This window comes from Mobula hypostoma, chromosome 3 (assembly GCF_963921235.1).
Source record: "Mobula hypostoma chromosome 3, sMobHyp1.1, whole genome shotgun sequence".
In the NCBI taxonomy this organism is placed as follows: Eukaryota; Metazoa; Chordata; class Chondrichthyes; order Myliobatiformes; family Myliobatidae; genus Mobula; species Mobula hypostoma.
The window spans coordinates 220,824,523-220,849,917 of record NC_086099.1 but is presented as its reverse complement, the minus strand read 5'-3'; the positions used below and the strand labels follow the sequence as shown (position 1 = coordinate 220,849,917).

General features: G+C 44.6%; 1 protein-coding gene across 4 annotated transcripts in view; it reads left to right on the top strand.

Moving 5' to 3' along the window:
• Positions 1 to 25,395, top strand: part of LOC134344556 (pituitary adenylate cyclase-activating polypeptide type I receptor-like) — a 269,718-nt gene that overhangs the window by 27,184 nt on the left and 217,139 nt on the right. The gene's annotated exons all lie outside the window — the stretch shown is intronic.

Sequence of the window (25,395 nt, the reverse complement as noted above, 5' to 3'; positions counted from 1 at the left end):
TTGGCACAATATATCACCATCCATCATCATGGATTCCCACCATTCAGGCCATGCTCGCTTCTCACTGCTACCATCAGGCAGGAAGTGCAGGAGCATCTGCATCTCTGTTTTAAATGGACGCCCTTCTCTCCTGAGGCTGTGCCCTCTTGTACTAGACTATCCCACCATGGGAAGCATCCTTTCCACACTAACCCTGTCGAGGCCTTTCAACATTTGTAAGGTTTTCAATGAGATTCCCCCCCCCCATCCTTCCGAATTCCAGCGAGTACAGACCCAGAGCCATCAAACGTTCCTCGTATGATAACCCTTTCATTCCCAGAATTGTCCTTGTGAACCTCCCCTAAACCCTTTCCAACGCCAGCACATCTTTTCTTAGATGAAGAGCCCAAAACTGTTCACAATACTCAAGGTGAGGCCTCACCAGTGCCTTATAAAGCCTCAGCATCACATCCTTGCTTTTGTATTCTAGACCTCTTGAAATGAATGCTAACGTTGCATTTGCCTTCCTCACCACCAACTCTACCTGCAAGTTAACATTCAGGGCATTCTGCACAACGACTCCAAAGTCCCTTTGCATCTCAGATTTTTGGATTTTCTCTCCATTTAGAAAATAGTCTTCACATTTATTTCTACTACCAAAGTGCATGACCATAAATTTTCCAACATTGTATTTCATTTACCACTCTATCCTAATCTGTCCTGTTTCCTCAACACTACCTGCCCCTCCACCAATCTTCGTATCATCTGCAAACTTGGCAACAAAGCCATCTAATTCATCATCTAAATCATTGTCATACAGCATAAAAAGAAACAGACCCAACACCAACCACTAGTCACTGGCAGCCAACCAGAAAAAGAACCCTTTATTCCCACGTGTTGCCTCCTACCAACCAGCCAATGCTCTAACCATGCCAGTAACTTTCCTGTAATACCATGGGCTCCTAACTTAGTAAGCAGCCTCATGTGTGGCACCTTGTCAAAGACCTTTTTGAAGTCCAAATATACTCCTTCCACTGCATTCCTTTATCTGTAAAAGTGGGATCATGTGGCTGGAGTCAGAGGAGGTAGGGAAGGTCCTTAATAAATACTTTGCTCCAGTCTTCACCCGTGAGTGGGACCATGGTGTTTGTGACGACCGTGTAAGACAGGCTGATATGCTAGAATATGTCAATGTTAAGAAAGAGGACGTGCTGAACTTCTGAAAAACGTTCAGAATCAGAATCAGGTTTAATATCACTGGCATACGTAGTGAAATACATTGTTTTGCGGCAGCAGTACAGTGTGATACATAATAAAAAACCATAAATTACTATAAGAAATATATATATATATATATAATTTAAAAAGTAGTGCAAAAGGAGTGAAAAAAATAGTGAGATTGTGTACAGGTGTTCATTGTCCGTTCAGAAATCGGATGTGATGGGGTAGATGCTCGTCTTAAAATGTTGAGTGTGTGGCTTTAGGCTTTTGTAAGTCTTCCTAGACGGTAGCAATGAGAGTGTTCTGGGTGACGGGGATCCGTAATGATGGGTGCTGCATCACTGGATGCTGGGCAGGCCAGTGCACATGATGGAGCCGGCTCAGTTTGCAACTTTCTGCTGCTTTTTCTGATCCTGTGCAATAACCCCGCCTCCCCCCAAACCAGACGTTGATGCAACCAGTTAGAATGCTCTCCATGGTACATCTGTAGAAGCTTGTGAGGGTCTTTGGGAACATATAAAATCTCCTCAGACTCCTACTGAAATATAGTCACTGTCAAATTGCCGGCAGGTGGTAAAAGTGGGCTCCCTCACCTCTGCCCCTCTGACCCTCAACACAGGTGCCCCTCAGGACTGTGTACTAAGTTACCTCCTTTACTCTCTGTATACCCATGACTGTGTCGCCACCCACAGCTCCAATCTGCTAAGTAAATTTGCTGACGACACGACACCGATTGGCCTAATTTCAAATAATAATGAGGCAGCCAACAGAGAGGAAGTCATCGACCTGACACAGTGATGTCAAGAAAACAATCTGTCCGTCAATGTCAAAAAAACAAAGGAGCTGGTTGTGGACTACAGGAGGAATGGAGACAGGCTAGCCCCTATTGATATCAATGGATCTGGGGTTGAGAGGGTGAAGAGCTTTAAGTTCCTCAGCATAATTATCACCAAGGATCTCACAGGGTCTGTACATATTGGCTCTTTCCCCTCAGAAGGTTGAGGAACTTTGGCATGGCCCCCCCCCACAAATTCTAAGAACTTTCTACAGGGGCACAATTGAGAGCATCCTGACTGGCTGTATCACTGCCTGGTATGGGAACTGTACTTCCCTCAATCGCAGGACTCTGCGGAGAGTGGTGCGGACAGCCCAGCACACCTGTGGATGTGAACTTCCCACTATTCAGGACATTTACAAAGACAGGTGTATAAAAAGGGCCCGAAGGATCATTGGAAACCCAAGTCACCCCAACCACAAACTGTTCCAGCTGCTACCATTCGGGAAACAGTACCGCAGCATAAAAGCCAGGATAGCTTCTTCCACCAGGCCATCAGACTGATTAATTCATGCAACTGTATTTTGTGTTATATTGATTGTCCTGTTGTACATAATATTTATTATAAATTACTATTAATTGCACATTGCACATTTGAACAGAGACGTAACGTAAAGATTTTTACTCCTCATGTATATGAAGGATGTAAGTAATAAAGTCAATCCTATTCAGTTCATGCCTTCTTTGAAATTAAATCAATATGCAGGGCCTCGCATAGATTCTCAGAGATGTTGATACCCAGGAACTGGATAAGATAGACAGGTCCCCAGAGATGGATGGGATGTATCCCAGATTACTACGGGAAGCAAGGGAAGAGATTGCTGCACCTTCGGCAATCATCTTTGCATCCTCACTGTCCACAGGAGTCGTGCCAGAAGATTGGAGAGGCAAATGTTGTTTCTTTGTTCAAGAAAGGGAGTAGGGATAACTCTAAGAGTTATAGACTGGTGCATCTTACTTCAGTGGGGGGAGATTTTTAGGGACAGAATTTGCGATCATTTGGAGGAGCTTAGTCTGTTTAGGAATAGTCAACATGTCTTTGTCAGGGGCAGGTCACGTTTCATTAGCCTGATTGAATTGGAGCAGTGGATGTCACGCCTGTGGATTTGCCCAAGTCAGGAGGCAAGAGATCCAGGGAAACGTGGCTGTGTGGTACAGGATTGGTTTGTCTACAAAAGGTAGAGTGTGGTAGCGGATGGACTGTATTCTACTTGGAGGTCAATGACCAGTGGTGTTCCCCAGGGATCTGTTCTGGAACCCCTCCTCTTTATGATAGTTACAAATGACTTGGAGGAGGGTGTGTGAGAGTTGCAGATGGTATGAGGGTCAGTGGAATTGCAGATAGTATGGAGCGTTGTAGATTGCGACGGGACATTGACAGGATGCAGGGCTGAGCTGGGCTGGGAATTGGAAGATGAAGTTCAGTCGGAAGTGTGAAGTGATTCAGTTCGGAAGGTACAGGGTTAATGGTAGGATTCATAACAGTGGGGAGGAACAGAGGAATCTTAGGGTCCACGTCCATAGTTCACTCAAAATTGGCACACAAGTTGATAGGACAGAATTGGTAGGAAGATATACTGTATGGTGGGTTGGCCGACTGAGTTCAAGAGCCATGAGGTAATGTTGCAGCTCTATAAAACCCTGGTTAGACCACACTTGAAATATTGTGTTCATTACGAGTTGCCTCTTTACAGGAGGGATGTGGAAACTTTAGAGAGAGTGCAGAGGAGATTTACCCTGAACTAGACAGCATGTCTCAAGAGGAGAGGTTGAGCGAGATGGGGCTTTACTCCCTGGAGTGAAGGAGGATGAGACGTGACTTGTTGGAGGTGTACAGGATGAAAACAGGCATTGATCAGGAGACCTGTAATTATTTATTGAAATACAGCACAGCAGAAGCTCTTCTGACCCTTCGAGCAGCACTGCCCAGCAACCCCCAGATTAACCCTACCCTGCTCACAGGACAATTTACAACGACTGATTAACTTACTATCCGGTAATTCTTTGGACCGTGGGAGAAAACCAGAGCACCCGGAGAAAACCCATCGGTCACGGGGAGAACGTGTGAACTCTTTACAGATGATACCGGAATTGAACTCTGAATTCTGACACCCTGAGCTGTGATAGTGTCACACTAACTATTACACTACCGCGGGGCCCCAGGGCAGAATTGGCTAATACAAGGGGGCATAATTTTAAGGTAACCGAAGGAAAGTGTGGGGGAGATGACGGAGATAATTTTTTTACACAGAGACTGGTGGGTGTGTGGAAACATCGGGTCACTCCTCGCTTCAACGCTGAGCCCCTCTGCATTGACACACTCTGGGCCTGGACCCTGCTGCGACATTTTGGCCCGTACCCAGCCTTTCCGAATCGGCCCAGCCCCAGCCGGCAGTTAGATTGATCAGGCTCCGAAACTGTGCAGTACCAACTTCATTCCATTTCACATGCCCTGACTCCTTCTCGAACATGTCTCAACTTCACTCTGAGCTCTTCTTAAACATGTCTCACCCTCCCTTTGACTCCCTCAATCCTGCTCCGAGCTCTTCTCCTTGCCTCAGCCTCTCTCTGACTCTGTCTTGCACCCTCACGCCTCAACCCTTGAGTCAGCCCGGCTTTTGCTCGCCACTTCATTGTTTGCGATGATCGTTTACTATAAGTCTTTACAGGAAAAAAGTTATTAATACAGTATTTGGTTGTATTTCTTGCCTTGGGAACCTGCAGTACGTTATCATTCATCTTCAGTCACACCATCCTAAACTGAAATAGGCACATGGATGAAAGAAAAGTGGAAGGCTTTGTGGAAGGGAAGGTTAGTAAAACATTGTGGGCCGAAGGGCCAGCACTGTGCTGTGATGGTCTCTGTTCTGTGCCGTATTCCTGAGCCAGGACTTGTGAAGCCATGATTTTCTAGCAGTTAAGATGGCAGTTTTGCCCTGTGAAGCTGGAGAGACAGAAGGTGAGAGAGTCAAACAGTGTACATGGGTTGATGGTTTAAACAGGATCTGTGAATATGTCCTGTAACCTCAGCAGTACGTTTACACTTCAGTTATTTTAATAATTTCCTAAGCAGAGCCGTGAACGACAGACTCCCAGTACAGATCGTCTGGGCTGATACTGTGGAGATCGAATGACAAATGTTACAATAGCCAGAAATATTTACAAGATGCTTATTTGTGCAATCTCTTAATGTTCCTGCATCCTACTCACCACAGAGGCTGAATCTGCTTATGTAAAGTCGATCTGAATGTACTGGCAGCCAACAGACCGTTCTATGTAGATCTGTATCTCTTCCTCAAATCCAGCTCTCTCTTGTACCAGCTATTTTCGTTAACAAAAGGAAGATTTGGTGCACTGGCATCCAATCCATCTTGAGGGTGATTTCCATTTTATACATGCGATTCAAACAAATGATTGGAGGCAATAGTTAGAGAGGACGAGGGGCATCACTTTAATGTACAGCAGAGATGTCAGAAGTATTGTTTTACATACAGAGTGGTGGGTGCATGGAACGTGTGGCCAGGAATGATGATAGAGGCAGATACATTAGGGACATTAGAGATAACAGTGGAGTAGGTAGAAGCTATCCTTCCGCCTGGTGGTACGAGCTTTCAGGCTTTTGTATCTTCTACCTGATGGGAGAGGGGAGAAGAGAGAATGTCCGGGTGGGTGGGGTCTTTGATTACGCTGGCTGCTTTACTGAGGCAGTGAGAAGTGTAGACAGAGTCCATGGAAGGGAGGCTGGCTTCCATGACGTGCTGAGCTGCGTCTACAACTCTCTGCAGTTTCTTGCGGTCATGGGCCGAACAGTTGTCACACCAAGCTGTGATGCGTCCAAGAGCATGCTTTCTGTGGTGCATCAGTAAAAGCTGGTGAGTTGACAGGAATATATAGCAAAATTCTTTAGCCTCCCAAGGAAGGCTAAAAATGGCGGAGCAGACTCGATGGGCTGAATGGCCTACTTCTGCTCCTTTGTCTTATGTCTTATGGTCTTATGGAAGTCTGGGTGTTGCTGAACTTTCTTTGCCATGGTATCTAAGTGGTTGAACCAGGACAGCTCTATAAAACCCTGCTTAGACCGCACTTGGAATATTGTGTTCAGTTCTGGTTGCCAGAACTTTAGAGGGGGTGCAGAGGAGAATCACCACGATGCTGCCTGGATTAAGGAGCTTCACTTATGATGATAGGTTGAGAGAACAAGGATTTTTCTCTCTGAGCGAAGGAGGGTGTCTTGATTGAGGTGCACAAGATGATAAGAGGCATCAAGAGAACGGATAGCCAGAGACTTTTTCCCAGGGTGGAAATGGCAAATACAACTTTAAGGAAAGATTGGAGGAAAGTATAGAGGGCATGTCAAAGACAAGAGAAATTCTGCAGATGCTGGAAGTCTGAGTAGCACACTCAAAACGCTGGAGGAACTCAGCAGGCCAGGCAGCATCTGTGGAAAAGAGTACAGTTGGTGCTTCGGGCTGAGACCTTTCAGCAGGACTTACAGTCAACGTTTTGGGCCAAGACCCTTCAGCACCATGTTTTGGCCCAAAACGCTGACTGTACTCTTTTCTATAGATACTGCTCGGCCTGCTGAGTTCCTTCAGCGTTTTGTAGGGGACGTCAGAGGGAGATTTTTTTTTACACAGAGCGTGGTGCATGTGTGGAAAGCCCTGCCAGGGGTGGTAGTACAGAGGTAGATAGATTAGGGACATTTAGGGAACTCTTAGATAGATACTTGAATGCTAGAAAAATGGAGGGCCATATAGGAGGGAAGGGTTCAATGAAGGGTTCCCATTCTGGGCTCCATGGAATGATCGGTTAATGGTAAGGCTTATTGGCATAACAGAAAGTTGGCAACCCCCGGGTTGGATTGATGTTGGAGTAGGCTGAGAGGATAGCACAACCTCGTGGGACGAGGAGCCTGTACTGTGCTGTAATGTTGCACGTTCTATGTTGGTAGACGATATCGGAGATATTCACATCTGGGAACTTGAAGCTCTCAACCCTCTCAGCCTCAGCACCATTGATAGGTAGATAGATAGACATACTTTATTGATTCCGAGGGAAATTGGGTTTCGTTACAGCCGCACCAACCAAGAATAGAGCATAAATATAGCAATACAAAAACCACAAACAATCAAACAACACAATGCAAACTATGCCAGATGGAAATAAGTCCAGGACCAGCCTATTGGCTCAGGGTGTCTGACCCTCCACAGGAGGAGCTGCAAAGTTCGATGGCCACAGGCAGGAACAACCTCCCATGACGCCCAGTGTTGTGTCTCGGTGGAATATGGCCGAAGTCCAACAGTAAAAAGTTCAATATCCGGTCTACAAACACGTTCCTCGACCGTAATATGACCAGGATTGCACCATCCGCTGTTAACCAGAACAGCAAGCCCCCAACTTCTTTACGCTTACTGCTCTCAGTGCACTTCCGGTCAGCCCGAATGGTCTGGAAGCCCTCCATGGAAAAGATTTGATCAGGTATTTGATGTAAACAGCTCTTTGATTTTGTTAACGCGGAGGGAACGGGTCGTAATGCCGACTGGTTGAAATGGGTCGCAGTAAGGTTCTGCCGTCTCCTGTCCGACCTGGCACCGTGCTGCCTTTCATGCCTCACTGAGAGAGCAGATGGCACTTGTTTTAACGTGTCATCTGGAGACATTTAGATCGCAGTGTGACCCAGGGTTCACAGTTCTGTATAATTGTACTGCTGCTTCTCACAGGCAATTGCTGTCCCTTGCCTATATGCAAAAAGACTAGCTTGTAAATGACGTTTGCCAGATGTGGTATAATTACCATCTAGCAAAGCTGTATTTTACGTAAGGCACAAGATTTAATATATACCTTTCACCTTCTATTCAACAGAGTGAATTAAAATAACAAGCTTTGGTGAAGGTAGGCTTACTAGCAAAATAGTCACTTGACGAATGAGTCACTTCTGTTGTTTGGTTACGAGCAGTACCCTTGTATAATTGAGAGAGAAAGTCAATTTTTTTTTCATTCCACCCGCCTCCCTTGGTTCTCCGCATTTGTCTTTCACCAGGTCTGATTACATTGCAGCTTGGGTTCAAACTGGGCTGAAATCCAACAGTAGGGAATGGGTGGCTGATTCTCGGTGCTCAGGCACTATTTGTTGTCAAGTACATAAGCAGACCTCTTGTAGCAATGAGATGGACTCTTGACCTCACAATCTAACTCGTCGTGATCTTGCACCTTATTGTTTGCCTGCACTGCACTTTCTCTGTAGCTGTTAGATAGATAGATAGATAGATAGATCGGTAGATAGATAGATAGATAGACAGATAGATAGATAGATAGATAGATAGATAGATAGATAGATAGATAGATAGATAGATAGATAGACATACTTTATTGATCCCCAGGGAAATCGGGTTTTGTTACAGCTGCACCAACCAAGAATAGAGCATAAGTATAGCAATACAAAAACCACAAACAATCAAACAACACAATGCAAACTATGCCAGATGGAAATAAGTCCAGGACCAGCCTATTGGCTCAGGGTGTCTGACCCTCCACAGGAGGAGCTGCAAAGTTCGATGGCCACAGGCAGGAACAACCTCCCATGACGCCCAGTGTTGTATCTCAGTGGAATATGGCCGAAGTCCAACAGTAAAAAGTTCAATATCCAGTCTACAAACACGTTCCTCGACCGTAATATGACCAGGATTGCACCATCTGTTGTTAACCAGAACAGCAAGCCCCCAACTCCTTTATGCTTACTGCTCTCAGTGCACTTCCGGTCAGCCCGGAATAAAGCTGTTACACTTTATTCTGCATTGTTTTACTTTCTTCTAGCTCAATACCCCGCGTGGTGATCTGATCTGTATGGACAGTATGCAAGACAAGACTTTCACCATATCTCAGTACACACTACAATGATAAACCAACACATAGTGTCAACACCAACTCCTCTAGACAGGGGTTCCCAGCCTGGGGTTCATAAACCCCTTGGTTAATGGTAAAGGTCCATGGCATGAGAAAGGTGGGGAACCCCTGCTCTAGAATTACCTTACATGGTTAAAAAAGCTAAGAGAGACATGGACCAAACACAGGCAAATAAGCTAAGAGCAGAGTGAGGCCATTCATCCCTCTGAATCTGCTCTGCCATTTAATCATGGCTGATTTACTTTCCCTTTCAGCCGCTTTTTCCTGCCTTCGAACCTGCATCCACCACTTCCGCTGGCAGCTCGTTCCACGCGCTCACCACTCTTTGAGTGAAGAGCTGCCCCTTGAGTATTTCACCTTTCACCCTTAACCTATGACCTCCAGTTCTAGTCTTACCCAACCTGCGTGCAGGTCACTGTGTAATGACCTGAGGTGCTTGAACAGTAACACAGGCAAATGGGTCAGCACAGTATTATGAGCTGAATGGCCAGTCCTGTGCTGTATTGTTATCTGTTCTCTTCTTCCAGCCAATACTCTCTGATCCAGACAGCATCCTCGTGACCCTCTTCTGTATCCTGTGTACAGTCTCCACCTTCTTCTCATTATGGGGGAACCAAAACTGCTTGCCATAATGAGTTTTAAAAAGGGCGCAGATGCACCCTTTAACAATGAGGGGAACACTGAATATCTGTTCGGCTACACTCACAAGATGCTGGAGGAACTCAGCAGGTCAGGCAACAACTGTGGAAATGAGTACAGTCGATGTTTTGAGCCAAGACCTTTCATCGGTACTGGAAAGGAAGGGGGAAGAGGCCAGAATAGGAAGATGGGGGGATACAGTAGGAAGCTGGGAGGTTATAGATGCAAAGCGTAAAGAACTGGAGAAGGAATCTGACAGGCGAGGAGAGTGGACCATGGAAGAAAGGAAAGGAGGAGGGACACCAGCGGGATGTGATAGGCAGGTGAGAAGAGGAGAGGAAAGACAAGAACCAGAGTGGGAAAGGGAAGTGGGAAAATTACCAGAAGTTGAATAAATTGATGTTCATGCTATCAGGTTAGAGTCTACTAGAAGGAATATGAAGTGTTGCTTGTCCAACTTGCGATTTGCGTCAGAAGAGGAATCCATGGAGTTGCTGAGCTGTGCTTCCTGTGGGGTTCCCATTGGGTTTAATGATTAATCTCTGCTGTTATCTCATTTACAATGATATAAATCATCTGGATTTGCCCTACTGTTTAAAACCTACGCTGATGAAGGAAAGACTTACCTCGTTTATGCAGCAAAGTGACTACTCATTATCGAGGTTGTCTTCCTAATCCTACAGTGCCTAGTAAACACTGACATGTAAAGACAGCATTAACATGAAAAGAAACATTATGAATTAACAAATGCAATTGTCCTTAGGCAATAATATAAAGACCTGAAAATAAAAGGCAGCAGTTGGTTTGATTGCATGGCCTTGCTATGTGTTATGGTGGCCATAATTCTTTCGATTTTAATTTTCTCTCATTTCCTGTGAGCGCTGCTTCTGTAGTGGGATTTGTCCTCTTCTCCCTTCTCCCATTTTCCACTTCCCCTTCTCCCGTCCCCCTTCCCCTTTCCCCTTCCTCTTCTCCCCTCCTCTTCTCCCCCCTCATTCTCCTCCCTCCTTGTTCTCCTCTTCTTCCCCCTCTTCCTCTTCCCCTCCTCCTCTTCCCCCTCCTCCTCTTCTTCCTGTTCCTCTTCTTATCTTGGACACAGGCTGCCAACAGCTACTCAATTCGGTGCCTGTCTTTCAATGTGTATCCATTGAAGTTCCTTCCTCTCCCAGGGATGAGGTCTTTGGAGCATCTGTTGGTGTTTCTGTAGCTCTGGGTTTTTACGGGATGGGATCGCTAACCCCAATGCCCTTCTCTCCTCCTTTCAGAGCCGGGTTCGGGACCGTCCATGGTGGAGTTTTTAGTGGGATGCAATGTAACAGAAACTAGGCAATGATTAGACGTGATAGACTTTGTGAAACCGTGTTAATCTACATAGGCAAGACAACCTCAGCTTCCTCGGAGCGGGGGAAAGCTACTTATACAAAGTTCCAAAGTAAATTTATTATCAAAGTATGCATACATTACCATATACTACCCTGAGATTTTCTTTAGGCATGTACAAGAAAAAAAAATACAATAGAATATTATATTTGGGTATATTTAAAGTAGCGGTTGATATGTTCTTGATTAGTAAAGGCATCAAAGGTTACGGGGAGAAGGCAGGGGAATGTTGTGAGAGGGATAATAAATCAGCTGTGATGGAATTCCGGGCACATCCAATGGGCCTGATGGCCTAATTCTGCTCCTATAGACTAACCAACAGCACTGATTAGGAAATGGGAGGGGGATGAACAAGAGGCTAAAGTTGGAAGAGTATAGATTTCCCCAAGAGTTGCAGGGATGAAAAAGTTGTCAGAGGAAGAGGGAAGAGATAGACATTCTAATGAAGGAGGCGGTCTACAGTGAGTGGGAACAGAAAATAAACACACAAAGACTGACAAAGACAAACTGTGCAAATACAAATAATACTGAGATCATGAGTGTAAAGTGTCTTTGAAAATGAGTCCATAGGTTGCAGAATCAGTTCATTGTCGAGGTGAGTGAGGTTATCCATACCGGTCAGGAGTCTGGTGGTTGAGGGGTAATAACTGATGGGGTGAGACCTGAGGCTTCTGTACCTCCTGCCAATGGTAGTAGTGAGAACAGAGCATAGTCTGGATAATGGGCTTCTTGATGATGGATGCCGACTTTCTGTGGCAGTGATCAGTGTAGATATTCTTGTAAGTATCCATCTAAGTGTACTTGGCTCTTTGAGTTTGCTCTGCCAATCAGCAAGATCATGGCATGCGTTCCACCTCAACTCTATTTGCCCCCACAATCTCCATGTTCCTTAAATGGCCAGAACATTATCAATCTCTGATTTGGATAAGCCAAACCATGCAGGCACTACATCCTCTCAGCTGGGGAATTCTAATGTTTAACTAAGCTCCGTGTGAAGAGATTTCTCCTCAGCTTCTCGGAGTCAAAGATTCATACGGCACGGAAACAGGCCATTCAGCCCAACTCGTCTATGCCAGCTGAGTTCCAGGCCATGCTCTCTTCTCACTGCTGCCATCAGGAAGGAGGTACAGGAGCCTCAGGTCCCACCTCACCTGGTTTGGGAACAGTTATTACCCCTCAACCATCAGGCTCTTGAACCAAAGGGGATAATTGCACTCATCTCAATACTGGACTGATTCTGCAACCTATGAACTCCCTTTTAAGGACTCGAAAACCGATGTTCTCAATATTTATTGCTTATTTATTTATTATTATTTTTCTTTTATTTTTGTATTTCACAGTTTGTTGTCTTTTGCACAGTGGTTCTTGTCTCTGTTGTGTGTGGTTTTTCATTGATTCTATTTCTGTTACTCTGAATGCCTGCAAGAAATGATCTCAGAGTAGTATATGATGGCGTACATTTACTTTCATAACAAATTAAGTTTGAACTTCGAACTTCACCCAGCGAGCTACTCCCATGTGCCTGTGTTTGGCCTATAGCCCCCTAAGCCTCTCTGACCCATGTACTTATCTCAATGGCTTCTAAACATTGCTAATGTGCCCATCTCAAAACACTATTTCTGGCAGCTCATTCCAAATACGCACCATCCTTTGGGTGAAGAGCTACCCATAATGTCCCTTTTAATTCTCTTGCCCCGATCTTAAAGAGATTAAGGATAAAGATTGGCTTTATTTGTCACACGTACATAGAAACCTACAGAGAAATGTGTCGTTTGCGTCAAATCAGATACTTGAGGATTGTGCTGAGCAAGTGTCGGTGTGCTTTTGTCGCCAACACAGCGTGCCCACACCTTGCCGACCCGAATCGTATGCCTTTGGAATGTGGGAGGAAACTGGAGCTCCTGGAAGACATCCACAGACTCATGGGAGAATGTACAGATTCCTTACAGGGCTTTAAGGATGAAAGCACAATATCTTTTACCCAAGGAGCAGGGCGCTAAAAAAAACAAATGGTCATAGACTTTAGTGGGGGCAGCATCTATCGTGGCTGATTTATTATCTCTTTCCACCCCATTCTCCTGCCTTCTCCTTGTAACCTTTGACACCCTGATTAATCCAGAACCTATCAACTTTAAATATACTCAATGACTTGGCCTCCACAGCTGCCTATGGCAACGAATTCCACAGCCTCACCACCCTTGGGCTGAAGAAATTCCTCCTCATCTCTGCGCTAAAAGAATGTCCTTCCATTTTGAGGCTGTGTCCTCTGGTCCTGGAGTGTCCCACTAAAGGAAACCATAAAGTCGTAAGATACAGGAGCAGAATTAGGCCATTTGGCCCATTGTGTCCACTTCTCCATTTCATCATGGTTGATCCAATTTTCCTCTCAACCCTCTTCTCTTGCCTTCTCTCTGTATCCTTCCATGCCTTGACCAATCAAGAATCTATCAATCTCTGTCTTAAGTACACATAAAGACTTGGGCCTCCACAGCTGCCTGTGGCAAAGAATTCCACAGATTCACCACTCTCTGGCTACAGAATTTCCTCTTCATCTCCGTTTTAAGAGGACCCCTCCCCATTCTAAGGCTGTTGTCCTCTGGTCTTAGACTCCCCTACCATAGGAAATATCCTCTCCACATTCACTCTATCAAGGCCTTTCACCATTTGATAGGTTTCAGTTATGTTACCCCTCATCCTTCTGAATTCCAGTGAATACAGGCCCAGAGCCATCAAACGTTAGTCATATACCAAACTATTCAATCCTGCAATCATTTTCGTGAGCCTCTTTTGAACCCTCTCCAGTTTCAGTCATTCTTTCTAAGGGGCCCAAACCTGCTCACAATGCCCCAAATGAGGCCTCACCAGGGCTTTATAAAGTCTAACCATTACATCCTTGCTTTTATATTCTAGTCCTTTTGAAATGAATTCTAACATTGCATTTGCCTTCCTCACCACAGACTCAAACTGCAAATTATACTTTAGGAAATCTTGCACAAGGACTCCCAAATCGCTTTGCACCTCTGTTTTTTGTATTTTCTCTCCATTTAGAAAATAGTCAACCCTTTCATTTCTTCTACCAAAGTGCATGACCATACACTTCCCAACACTGTATTCTACCTGTCATGTCTCGGCCCAAAACATCGACTGTTTATTCATTTCTATAAATACTGCCTGACCTGCTGAATTCCTCCAGCATTTTTTTTCTGTGTGTTGCTCTGGATTTCCAGCACCTGCAGGATCTGTTGTGTTTTTCATTTACAATCTCTGCCTCAAGACGTGTACTAATTTTGTAAGCTGCAGCAAGTTCTCTGGAGAACCCAGACCTACCCTCTCCATGTGGTCAGAAACAAGGACAACAGTTCTCTGCTGCAAGAACTTGACCAACAAACACAATATGCTGGGGAAGCTCGGCAGGTCATGCAGCATCTATGGAGGGGATGCCCTCTTCCAGAATAGATTAGAATAGAACCTTACTGTCAATGCTCAAGGCAATGAGATTGTGGTGCTACTCCAGTCCGTGCAAAACAAATATTCACAATACATGTGGTACAGCGTAATTTTAAAAAATTCCTATATTTACATGCAACAAGTGACTTTGATGGTCCATAACACTCAAAGGCCACTGGCAAGCCAGGTGTAGCATTACTCAGCTGCACAAAAAACCTCGGGAAGGAGCTGTTTTTCAGTCTTACTGTCTTGGCTAAGTTGTTTCTTTATCTTCTTCCGGACGGCAGGAGATTGAGCAGACGGTGTCCAGGATGGGATGAGTCTTTAATGACATTACGTGTGTGCCATAGGCATCGAGAGCTGTAGATTGTCTCTGGGTTCGGTAATTGAGTTCCAGTGGCATGCTGCGCCGTCCTAATCACTTGTTAGAGTGGTTTGTGCTCTGTCCTGCTACAGCCAGAGTACCACACTGTCTCTCCACTCGACAGTATGGTTCCTATTTTCTATGTTTCTATGTTTCTATCCGACATCGATAAAAGGTGGCCGACAGTCAAAATGGAAAATAGGTGAGACTAGCTGAAAGGGGAAGGTAGGGTAGTGAGGGCAGGTAGCATTAGGTAAGAAGCTGGGAGGTAATGGATGGAAGAGGTAAACAGCTAAAGAAGGAGGAATCTGATCAAGATGAATAAATGGAAGGAAGAGGGACACCAGAGGGAGGTGATGGGCAGAGGAGGAGAAGGGAAGGGGTGAGAGGGGAGCCAGAATGGAAAGAAGGAGAAAGAAGCTACGGGAGAAATTACCAGAAGTTAGGGAAATCGATGTTCATGCCTTCAGGTTAGAGGCTACCCAGATGGAATTGCACCTTCAACCCAAGTGTAGCCTCAACGTGGTAGTAGAGGAGGCCATGAACTGACATGTCAGAATGGGAACGGGAAGTCAAATTGAAAAGAGTGGCCACCGGGAGAGCCTATCTGTTATGGTGCACAGAGCAAAAGTGCTTGGCGAAGTGGTCTCCCAATCTGCATCAGCTCTCACCAAAGTAGAGGAGGTCAGACAGCTACAGCAGATGAGTGACCACAGCAGACCGGTGGGTGAAGACCCACCTCACCTGCGAGGCCTGTCTGTGGCCCTGAGTGGTGCTGAAAGAGGAGATGAAGGGGCCAGTGTAGCACTTACTCAACTTGCCTGGGTATTTTACTGGCCAAGCAGCACTTCTGGGAAAAAAGGAGTGATGAGACTCCACAGCTGGACATCACTCCTTGACCACATCCTTACCAACTCTTCTAGAATCATACAACTCAGAGATAGGCCCTCCACCTCAACTGGGCCGTGCCCACCAAGAATCCAATTTAAATGAGCCCCAAGTATCTCTATCCTTGTATCTGACCAAGTACCCTTCAAATGTTATTAATATACCTGCCTCAACCACTTCCTGCCATAGCTTGTTCCATCAGACCGTGCACTGGGTACAAATGTTTCCCCTCAGGTTCCAAATCTATCTCTCCCCCTCTCACCTTAAAACTATGCTCTCTAGTTCTTAGGACATTAAAGCACGGTATAGGTCCCTTCTGCACACGATGTTGTGTCAATCTTTTAACTGATCAATCTAAGATCAATCTAACCCTTCCCTCCCTCAGAGCCCTCCATTTTCCTTTCATCCAGAGTTCCTTAATGTATCTGCCTCCACCACCACCCCGGCAGGGTGTTCCATGCTCCTACCAATCTCTGTGTAAAGAATGCACCTTTGATATCTCCCCTATACTTTCCACCAATCACCTTAAAATTATGCCCCCTTGCATTTCTGCCCTGGGAGAACGTGTGTAGCTATCCACTCATTCTATGCCTCTTAACATCTTGTACACGTAACAAGATCTTGTACATCTTTCATCTTCCCTTGTTTCAACTAGAAAAGCCTTAGCTCACTCAGCCTTTCCTCATAAAATCATAAGATTATAAGACATAGGAGCAGAATTAGGCCATCTGGCCCATCGAGTCTGCTCCACCATTTCATCATGGCTGATCCAATTTTCCTCTCAGCCCCAATCTCCTGCCTTCCCCCTGTATCCCAGGGATGGCCAACCTATGGCGCGTGCACCAGAAGTGGTGCATTGGACGATTAGAAATGGTGCATTGCACCCCAGTGATAATAATAAAAAAGTAAGCCTACTCATGCAAAAAGTATTAACCAAAAACCAATTTGTAGTAAAAAAAACCAAAACAGGAATTCAAGTAGCTTAGAGCTAGAAATGGGTCTTACTGAGAATATATCTAAAACTTAACAATTATTTTTAGCGATTTTATTATTTCGTGCACATCTTTTGGTGAATGTTATCTTCTTTTATATTAATCTGTTTTCAATTATAAAAAAAAATGTTCAATGAGTCAGACTAGAAAAGAAGGTTTTCCAGTCGTTCCATAACTGTTCAATACACGTTTGATACTTGTTTGATCCTGAGGCGCCAGGCGTCTGCACCAGCGGTGCGTCGCAGGTTTTTGCCAGTCAGTTTACAATTGACACTCGTGCGCTACGGAGTTGTCCTTTGTGAACATTTGCAGTTTTGTACTTTTTTGAAAATTAAGCCTTGGTCTTAGACTCCCCAACATGTGAAACATCCTCTCCACATCCACTCTATCAAGGCCTTTCACCATTTGGTAGGTTTCAGTGAGATCACCCCTCATTCTTATGAGTTCTAGTGAATACAGGCCCAGAGCAATCAAACGCTCTTCATGTGACAAGCTATTCAATCCTGGAATCATTTTTGTGAACTCCTTTGAACCCTCTCCAGTTTCGGCACATCCTTTCTAAGATAAGGAACCCTAACCTGCTCACAATACTCCAAGTGAGGCCTCACCAGTGCTTTATAAAGTCTTTACATTACATACTTGCCTTCATATTCTAGTCCTTTTGAAATGAATGCTAACAATGCACTTGCCTTCTTCACCACAGAGTCAACCTGCAAATTAACCTTTAGGGAATCCTGCACAAGGACTCCCAAGTCCCTTTGCTCCTCAATTTTTTTGTATTTTCTCTCCATTTAGAAAATAGTCAACCCTTTCATTTCTTCTACCAAAGTGCATGACCATACACTTCCTGACTTCTACCTGCCATTTCTTTCCCTGTTCTCCTAATCTACCTAAGTCCTTCTGCAGCCTCTCTACTTCAAAACTACCTGCCCCTCCAGCTATCTTCATATCGTCTACAATCTTTGCAACAAAGCCATCAATTCCATCATCCAAATCATTGACATATAACGTATAAAGATCGGTCCCAATTCAGATACCGGTGGAATATCACTAGTCACGGGCAGACAACCAGAAAAGGATCCCTTTATTCCCACTCTTTGCCTCCTGCCAATCAGCCACTGCTTTATCCACGCTAGAATCTTTCTTGTAATAACCTGGGCTAGTGGGTTGTTAAAACAGCCTCATGTGTGGTACCTTGTCAAATGCCTTCTGAAAATCCAAGTGCACAACATCATTCAATTCTCCTTTGTCTATCCTGCTTGTTATTTCTTCAAAGAATTCCAACAGATTTGACAGGCAAGATTTTCCATTGAGGATTATCATGTGCCTCCAAGTACCCTGAGACCTTACCCTTAATAATCAACTCCAAGATCTTCCCAACCACTGACGTCAGACCAATTGGCCTCTTGTTTCCGTCTGCCTCTCTCCCTTCTTGAAGAGTGGAGTAACATTTGCAATTTTCCAGTCTTTCGGAACCATTCCAGAATCTAGTGATTCTTCGAAGATCATTACTAGTGCATGCATGATCTCTTCAGCCACCTCTTTCAGAACCCTGAGTTGTATACCTCTGGTCCAGGTGACCTATCTACCTTCAGACCTTTCAGTTTCCCAAGAACCTTCCCTCTAGTAGTGGTGACTTCACACACTGCATGCCCCCGACACATGGATCTTCCACCAAACTGCTGGTGTTTTCCACAGTGAAGACTGATGCAAAATATGTATTCAGTTCATCCGCTGTTTTATTGTCCCCCATTACTACCTCTCCAGTATCATTTTCTAGGGGTCATCTAGCCACCTTCACCTCTCTCTTACACTGTATATATCTGAAGAAACTGCTGGTATCCTCTTTTAATATTATTGGCTAGCTTACTTTTGTATTCCATCTCTACCTTCTTAATAATTTTTTCAGTTGCCTTCTGTTGGGGTTTGAAAGCTTCCCAATCATCTAACTTCCCATTAATTTTTGCTCTATTATATGCCCTCTTTTTGGCTTTTATGTTGGCTTTGACTTCTTTTGTTAGCCATGGTTGTGTCATCTTTCCTTTAGAATACTTCTTCCTCTTTGGGATGTGTATATATACAGCTTGCTTCCAGAAATTCCCTGCCACCATCCCAGCCAGTGTTCTTTTTGAATCAATTCTTGTCAGTTCCTCTCTCGTGCCTCCGTAATTCCTTTTACTCCACTTTAATACTGATACATCTGACTTGAGTTTCTCCTTCTAAGATTTCAGGGTGAATTCCATCATATTGCAATCATTTGCTCCATGGATTCTTTTCCCGTAAGGTCTCTAATCAATTCTGGTTCTTTGCACAACACTCAATCCAGAATAGCTGATCCTCTTGTGGGCTCAACCGCGAGCTGCTCTAAAACTACATCTCATAGGCACTCTAGAAATTCCCCCTCCTGTAATCCAGCACCAACCTGATTTTCCCAATCTGCCTACATATTGAAGTCCCCTGTAACTATTGTAACTTTGTCCTTTTGACTTGCATTTTCTATCTCCCATTGTAATTTGCAGGCCACATCCTCACTAAGGGTCTGTATACAACTCCTTAGCTCTATCCGCAAAAATGCAACATCTTCCGACCCTATGTCACCTCTTTCTAATGATTTGATTTCATTTTTTACACACAGAGAACCACCCCCTCTGCCATACCACCTATCCTTTCAATATAATGTGTATCCTTAGACATTAAGCTCCCAGCTATAATCTTTCAGCCATGATTCAGTGATGCCTACAACATTACACCTACGAATCTGTAACCGTGCTGCAAGTTCATCTACCTTATTCCGTACACCGTGCGCATTCAAATACAACACATTCAGTCCTGTATTCACCCTTTTCAATTTTGTCTGCCTTTTACATTGCGGCTCATCCTGTTGACTGCAATTTTGCCTTGTGAACAGCCTCTCCTCACTACACCTTGCTTCTGTTTGGAAACCAGCTACCTCATCATCAGCATTATAATCTGTTTTTCCTACGATACTCCTTGCATTGAAATATATGCAGCTCAGGACACTAGTTACGCTCAACCTTTTGATTCCTGACTTTGACTGAGGTCTTACCAACATCTGTCTCCACAAACTTTCCACTAACTGTTCTGGCATTCTAATTCCCATCCCCTTGCAACTCTAGTTTTAACCCCACCGTGCAGTATTAGCCTGTCTTCAGGGTAGACATGCTCTCTAATGCCTCCAGCATCCTGATAAATCTCCTCTGCACCTCCTCTAAAGTTTCCACACTCTTCCTATAATAAGGCAATCAGAGCTGAGGACAATTCTCCAAGTGTGGTCTAACCAGAGTTTTAAGAGCGGCAACATTATCATAAGATGGAATGAACTTTTCGTTTTAGTAACCTTTAACATGTCCCAGAAAGCAGATTTTGGAAAAGGCAGTTTGCAGGGTGGGTACTGCCTGCAATGATTTTCCTGCCTGTTTCATTCTGGACACATACAAGCCCTGCAGTGATGGTAGGCTGCAAACAATGACCTTTTCTGCCAACCTGACAGTTGACTGTAGTTATTGTACATTGTGAGAGGGTGCTGCCCCAAAGCAGACAGTAATGGCTGATGTGAGGATGCTGTCTGTGATGGCAGTGTGGAATTGTTCTGGGGAAGGTGGAATTTTATCTTGGGCACCAGCCTCCACATCATTGAGGACATCTTCAAATGGTGAAACCTCAAGAAGGTAGTCATCAGTTTTAAACAATCGTCACCACCTGGAGCATCATTTTCTCATCACCACCATCAGGAAGAGGGTACAGGAGCCTGAAGATGCAAACTCAGTGCTTCTTCCTCTCTGCCATCAGATTTCCAAACAGACAATGAAACTATGAACACTACTTCACTTCTTTGCACTCTTTTTACACTATTTATTAATTTATAGTTCTAATTGTAACTTGGAGTAATATTTCATATATTGCACTATACTGCCGCAGCAAAACGGCAAATCTCACAGCAATTTTCAGTGAAAATAAACCTGATTCGGATACATTTAAAAACATTTGTTGTGTTTTGCTCAGTGGCACATAAGTCCTTGGAACTCTGTTCCTCAACGTAGAGCAGAATCAATCTTCGGTAAGTGAGAGGTGAAAGGTTACGAGGAGTAGCCAGGCCTGAGAGGTTGAAGTTATTTCAGTCCAGCGATGATCATGTTAAGTGACATTTGTGTGAACCATGTGCCCTGCCATTGCCCCTTTTTCATATGGATGTATATCGACATGTATGTTAGAGACACCCAGCTCTCACCTGTAGCTCCAGGTAGCTCTTTGCTGTTTGCCACATTCTGATACACTGTTTCAGCAGCAGGCTAAACCAGGTGAAGGTAGTTGGCAGCCTCTCACCCCAGTGAGATAGAGTAATGCCAGTCCTAGCATGCAAAGACAGCTCTGGCGGACTGGACAGATGAGATCTACAGTGAGATCCAAAGGCCAGGAAGGCGGTTCTGCAACGCTCCATGGAGAGCAAAGAGCATGATAAGACACAGAAGAAGTCATGGTCATCCAAGGAAATCAAGCTTGTTACAACTATTCATAGCACTGGATTGGGATTTCTGTGGTTGAGAGAATGGAACTGTCCCAGTGCAATGGTTTCTCCTCTTTAAAAACACTCTCTCACAGTTCTCCTGAGCTTGTTGTAAACGGTAGACAACCATCCAATGGCACAGAGGTACAGCAAGGAAACAGAATATTCATCCCCGTGGTCAATGCTGACCAAAATTCCCATCAAAGTAGTCCCATTTGGGTTTCTTTCAATTTTCCTGTTAGTGTTCCTTTCTATGAACCTGTCCATATTTCTGTCCATGCTCCTGACCATGAATCCCTCCCTGTTCCTGTCCTTGTCCATGCTCCTGTCCACAAACCTGTTGATATTCCTGTCCACATCCCTGTCCATGAACATGTCTATTTTCTGGACCATGTTCCTTCCTATGATGCTGTCCCTGTTCCTGTGCAATTTCCTGCCCATATTTCTGTCCAGAGAACTTCCCATGGACCTGTCCATGATCCCATCTCTGAATCTCCCTTTGAACCTGTCCATGTTTTTGTTGATGTTCCTGTCCATGTTTCAGTCCATGAACCTCTATATGTTCCTGTCCATGAACCTGTCCTATTCCTGTCTAGGTCCCTGTCCAAGTTTCTGTCCATAAACCTCTCAAGATTCCTGTACATGAACTAGTCCATGTTCCTTTCCATGAAGCCGTACATGTTAATGTCCAAGTCCTGTCAATATTTCTGGCCATGTTCATGCTTCTATCCATGGTCCTGTCCATAGTCCTGTTTATGTTCATTTTGTTGTTCCTGTCAATGCTCCTATCCATGTTCCTGTCCACATTCCTGTCCATAAACATGTCCATGTCTTGTTAATGAACTCGTCCATGATCCTGTCTATGTTCCTGTCCATGAACCTGTTGGTGTTCCTGTCCATGTTGTTCATAAACCTCTCCATATTCCTGCCCATGTTTGTGTCCAAGTACCTGTCAATGACCCTATCCATGTTCTGTCCATGGTCCAATCAATGTTCTTGTCGCTGCTCCTGTCTATGAAACATTCCACGAACCTGTCTATGTTCCTATGCATGTCTCTGTCCATGAAATTGTCCACATTCCTATCCATGTTTCTGTCCTAGAACCAGACCATATTCCTGTGCATGAACCTGTCCATATTACTGTCATGACGCTGTCCATTTCCTGTTTACTTTCCTGTCCACGTTCCTGTCCCCATTCCAGTCTCCGTTCCAGTCTATGTTCTTATCTGTGTTCCCATCGAGCTTCCTGTCCATGTATCTGTACATGTTCCCGTCCCTGTCCGTGTTCATGTTCCTGTCCATATGTCATCTATGAACTGTCAATGTTCCTGTCCAGGAACCTACCAGTGAACATGCCCATGTCCCTATCGATGTTTCTGTCCATAAACTTGTCTATGTTCCTGTCCGTGTATCTGTCCATGAACCTGTCCATATTTCTGTGCTTGAACTCGTCCATGTTTTTGTCCACATTCTTGTCCATGTACCTGTCCATGAAACTGTCCATATTTCTGTGCATGAACTTGTCTATATTCTTGTCTGTGAACATGTCCTGTCCATATTTCTTATCGTTTTTGTCCATGAACATGACCATGTTCCTCTCCATGAACCTCTCCATGTTCCTGTTGATAAACCTGCCAACGTTCCTGTAAATGATCCTGCCCATGTTGCTGTTCATATTTTTGTCCATTTTCCTGTCTATATTCCTTTCCAGTGGAAATTCCTATATTGCTCTATGTGTTCCTGTCCATGTTCTTGTCCACATTCCTATTCATGAGCCTATCCATGTTGGTGTCCATTAACCTGTTCTTGTTCCTGTCCATCTTCCTGTCCATGTACTTTTCCATGATCCTGTACATGTTTCTGACCATATTCCTGACCATTAATCTATTGATCTCTCCATGAAGTTGTGCATAAATCTGTCCATATTCCTGTCCAAGGTGCTGTCCATGGAACCATCTGTCGAATTTCCTGTCCACGAACCTATCTAGGAACTTACTCTAGATTTCTGTCCATGACATTGTCCATGTTCCTGTCAATGAACCTGTCCATGTTCCTGTCCATGAACCTGTCTATGAACCTCTCAATGTTCCTGTCCATTTTCCTGTTAATGAACGTGTCCATATTCCTGTCCATGTTCATGTCCATGAACCTGCTGACGTACCTTGCACCTGACCATGCTCTGATGCGTGTGCCTATCGATGAACCTGGCCATGAAACTCTCCATGTTTCTGTCAATACAACTGTTTATGTTCCAGTCCATGTCTCCGTCCATGTTCCTGTACATGTTGCTTTCAATGTTCATGTTCCTGTCTTCATTCCCATCTATGAACCTTTCCTTATTCCTGTCCATGGACCTGTCCATGTTCCTGTCCATATTCCTGTGCATGTTCTGGTCCATGAACCTGTCCATGAATCTGACAATGAACCCGTCCATGTTCCGGTCCTTGTACCTATCCATACTCCAGGCCATGAAACTCTCCATGTTCCTTTCTATAAATCTCTCCAAGTTCCAGTCGATGCACCTGTTCACGTTCCAGTCCATGAAGCTGTCCATGTTCCTGTCAGTTAGCCTGTCCGTGTTCCTCTCCATATTTCTTACCATGTCCCTGTCCATATCCCTATCCATGTTCCAGGCCATATTCCTGGCCATGGTCCTGTCTGTGTTCCTGCTGATGATCCCATCCCTGTTCCAGACCATATCTAGAACATAGAACATAGAAAACCTACAGCACAATACAGGCCCTTCGGCCCACAAAGTTGTGCCGAACATGTCCCTACCTTAGAAATTACTAGGCTTACCTAGAGCCCTCTACTTTACTGAGCTCCATGTACCTATCTAAATGTCTCTCAAAAGACCCTATCGTATCTGCCTTCACCACCGTTGCCGGCGGCCCATTCCATGTTCATGTTCATTCTATTTATGTCCATGTTCCTGTCCAGGTTCCTGCAGATGGTCCTGTCCATATTTCTGTCTATGTTCCTGTCCATGTTCCTGTTCATGAACCTGTTCATTTTGCTGTCCATGATCCTGACCAAGTTTCTTTGTATATTGCTCTCTGTATTCTTGTCCAAGCTCCCGTCTATGTTCCTGTTCATAAAATCTGCTTTGTTCTGGCCCATGAACCTATCCTTCCTCCTGTCCTTGATCCTCTCCTTATTTCTGCCCATGTTCTTGTCCATATTTCTGTCAAAAGTCCAGCCCATGTTCCTACCCATGTTGCTGCCCATGTTGCTGTCCATTTTCCTGTCGATATACCTGTCCACATGCCTGATCATGTTCTTGTCCATACTTCTTACCATGCTTCTGTTGATATTCCTGTCCATGAACCTGTCGATGTTCTTGTAGATGTTCCTGTCGATCATCCAGTCTGTGAACCTGCCCACATTCCTATGCATGTTCTTGTCCATGAACCTATAATGTTCCTGTCCATGAACCTCTCCGAGTTCCTGTTGATGAACCTGCCCATGTTCTTGTCCATGATCCTATCAATGCTGTTGTTTATCTTTCTGTCAATATTCCTGGCCCTATTCCCATCAACGGACCTGTCCCAGTTCCCGTCCATGATCCTGTCCATATTTCTGCCAATAGACCTTTCCTATCCATGTTGCTGTCCATGGTCCTTTCCAAGTGCTAGACCATATTCCTGGCCGCGGACCTATCCATGATCCTGCCCGTGTTGTTGTTCATACTTCTGTCCATTTTCCTGACCATATTCCTTTCCATGGGCCTGTCTATGTTGCTATATGTGTTCTCTCCATGACGTGTCAATGTTTCAGTCCATGAACCTGGCCATGATCCTCTGCATGTTCCAGTCGATTTTCCTGTCCACCTTTCAGTCCATGAAGCTGTCCATGTACATGCACATGTTCCTGTCAGACATCCTGTCCATGCTTGTGCCCACGTTTTTGTTCATGTTTCTGTCCAGGATTCTGTCCATGTTTCTGTCCAGGATTCTGTTCATGTTTCATTCCAGGAATTTGTCCAGGATTCTGTTTATGTTTCTGTCCAGGATTCTGTCCACATTTCTGTCCATATTTCGGTCCATGTTCCTGTCAACGAATGCATTCATATTGCTGCCCATGGACCTGATCATCCTCTCTTCCATGTTGCTGTCCGTGTTCCTATCCAAGCTCCTCTCTATGTTCATGTTCATGAAATTCTTTTTGCTCTGGTGCATCCACCCATCCTTCTTCCTGTCCGTGTTCCTGTACATCTTCCCTT